The sequence below is a fragment of the Dama dama genome, chromosome 3 (assembly GCF_033118175.1).
Source record: "Dama dama isolate Ldn47 chromosome 3, ASM3311817v1, whole genome shotgun sequence".
In the NCBI taxonomy this organism is placed as follows: domain Eukaryota; kingdom Metazoa; phylum Chordata; class Mammalia; order Artiodactyla; family Cervidae; genus Dama; species Dama dama.
This window is the reverse complement of record NC_083683.1, coordinates 48143160-48146180: the sequence shown is the minus strand read 5'-3', so window position 1 is coordinate 48146180 and position 3021 is coordinate 48143160. Positions and strand designations below refer to the sequence as shown.

Sequence of the window (3021 nt, the reverse complement as noted above, 5' to 3'; positions counted from 1 at the left end):
ACACAGGATATTTATTTAGTGTCATGAATGTTTGGACTGAGGCCTTAGTTTTTCCCTAGAAGTTGTCGAGAGGCTGTTCCTTATCATCTGGGCCTTTTACTTTGCTTCATCAAAGTAATCTTCCCTGATAACTCAGTTGGTAAAGAATCCACCTGCAATGCAGGAGACCCCGGTTCTATTCCTGGGATGGGAAGATCCCCTGGAGAACGGATAGGCTACCCACTCCAGTATTCTTGGGCTTCCCTTGTGGCTCAGCTGGGAAAGAATCTGCCTGCAATGCAGGAGACCTAGGTTCAATCCCTGGGTTGGGAATATCCCCTGGAGAAGGGAAAGGCTACCCACTCCAGTATTCTGGCCTGGAGAATCCCATAGACTGTATAGTCTACGGGGTTCCAAAGAGTCAGACACAACGAGCGACTTTCACTTTCTTTCAACATTCTAACCTCCATCCTCTACCTCTTCATTGTTGTTGTTGTTTAGTTGCTAAGTCACCAGCCTCCTGGTACAAAAACAGTCTCTCCTGGTTTTTGTAAGGTTTCCAGGGGTTTGAATTGGGGTGGCCAGGTTGGAAGCTGCATCTGGGGATAGATGATGTTAAACCAGGTAATAGCTTCATCTTTCTGGTTCCCCCCTTCTTCATGGGTCATCTTGATGAGTTCTCTGGGCATGCTGGTAGTGAATAGGCACCAGCGCTTGTGGCCCTGAACTAAGGCGTCCCAGGCACTGGTTCCCAGAGGGTCGATGTGGATTCCTGTTCCAGAGCATGGTGGCTCCATCACAAACCACCTGTCCAGGGCCCTGCGCTTCTCCCTTGCATACTGCAAAAGGTCACTGGTGAAAAACTTGGGCACCTTGTAGTCTTCTAAAAGTTTCCTTCTTTTGGGGTGTTCCCTATTGCTGCTGTCAAAGATGTAAAGGGGGCTGTCATTGTGAGCGCTCTCCATGTACTGGATGTAGTATTCCATCTTCATCTTCACTGAGTACCCGTCCTTATCCTTGTCACACTTGAACTTCTGGTTCTGGTATTTCCTCTTGAGGCACTCCAGAGTCCACTTCTGCACAGACTGGCCTTCTTGGGCATTCAGCAGAACCAAGAGCTTGTATGGTCTTTCATATCGCTCTGCAAATTCTTCCACCGACAGCTGTAAACCGTCTGTCCTTTCCACATTGTCCACCACGGCCTCTAGGTTCGGTGGGAAGCTCTCGCAGTAGTTGCGCTGGGTTCAGTCCAGAGAGTACTTCCGCTCAGGCTGCGCACTCTGCTTACCTCGGGATGCGCTTCTTCTCTTGTGATTCATCCTGCAGGTCATCAGCTGGTTCCGCAACGGCCTCAGCGCAGCTTGCTTCCTGCCACCAATGCGCCCCCTCTCAGGTTCCAGCGGTGGCACCAAAACCTTAATTTATTTTTAATTGAAGGATAATGACTTTATAATATTGTGTTGGTTTTTGCCATATATCAACATGAATCAGCCACAGGAATGAAACTTTTTAACATGGGGTAGAGCAAGGCATCTGAACCGGAGAGATCCTTGTGTTATCTTGTAAATTGGACTTGGGTATACAAATTAGGCGGAGAAGGCAATGGCAACCCACTCCAGTACTCTTGCCTGGAAAATCCCATGGACGGAGGAGCCTGGTAGGCTGCAGTCCATGGGGTCGCGAAGAGTCGGACTCGACTGAGCGACTTCACTTTCACGCACTGGAGAAGGAAATGGCAACCCACTCCAGTGTTCCTGCCTGGAGAATCCCAGGGACAGCGGAGCCTGGTGGGCTGCCATATATGGGGTCACACAGAGTCGGACACAAGTGAAGCGATTTAACAGCAGCAGCAGCAGCATACAAATTAGGAGCAGATCGTGCTCCCAGCTCCTACTCCCAGCCTCACAAATTTAGACTCTGCTTTCTTCTATTATCTTGAAGTTAGACCAACAGTATAAAAAAAAAATTGGAGGGAGACATGGCAGAACATCCCAAGCCTGAGGTTGCTTTCTCTAGTCCCTCCTTGCAGCTTCTTTCTCACAGAGGACACAGCAGCTTCCATCACTATCCCAAGACAAGTGAGGAGGGAGGTCTGTTGGTTCTGGGGGCTGTATTTAGAAAGGGGAAGCGGGCTTGTATATACCTGACTGGATGCTCACAAAATAGTAGAATTGATGATGCTGCCATCAATTTTTTTTTTTTTTGGGGGGGGATGTTGTTATATTTACATGTTCCTAAAGATGGTGCTTATACTTTACCCTGAAATGTCTGATTGAGAGAGGCTTGCTATGGTAACCTGAGCTAACAGGGTAATAGGGGCAATGGAAGTGTGATGGCTAATTTTATGTATCAGTTTGACTAGGCCAAAGAGACACAGATACTTGGTTAAGTGTTATTTCCAGGTGTGTCAGTGAGGGTGTTTCCAGAAGAGATTACCATTGGAGTTAAGTATGCTGAGTAAAGCAGACTGTTTTTCAATGTGGGTGGGCATCATTCAGTCTGTTGAAGGCCTGAAAAGACTAAAAAGACAGAGAAAAAGAGAATGTGTGCTCTCTGACTGCTTGAGGCTTGGCATTGGTCTTCTCCTGCCTTTATCCTGGGACTTACATCATTGGTGTCCCAGTTCTCAGGCTTTGGATTTGCACTAGAACTATACCACCAACTTTCCTGGGTCTCCAGCTCGCAGATGGCAGATTGTGGGATTTCACAACTTTCATAATTGTATTAGCTAATTCTTTGTAATAAACCTCTTGAGATATATCTCTTTAACTAGAGTTACTGTGCACTGGAGAAAATGAAATAAGCACTTTTAGGCACTACTGGACACTGACTCTGAACTGACACAAATTCCAGGAAACCCAAAACGTCACTGGGGTCCACCAGTCAGAATAGGGGCTTATACAGATTAGGTGGTCCATTAAGCTTCAACTCAGATCCATCTCAGAAAGGGTATAGTGGGTCACCAAACCTATTCTGTGGTTACTTCTCCATTTCCAGAACACATGCTCAACAGCTGGCAGAATCCCCACATTAGTTCCCTGA

The 3021-nt window shown here is 47.0% G+C and overlaps 1 pseudogene; it reads right to left on the bottom strand.

Annotated features, from left to right (window-relative positions):
* Positions 1-488: 488 nt before the first annotated feature.
* Positions 489-1357, bottom strand: LOC133042318 (bifunctional arginine demethylase and lysyl-hydroxylase JMJD6-like; annotated as a pseudogene).
* Positions 1358-3021: the final 1664 nt, after the last annotated feature.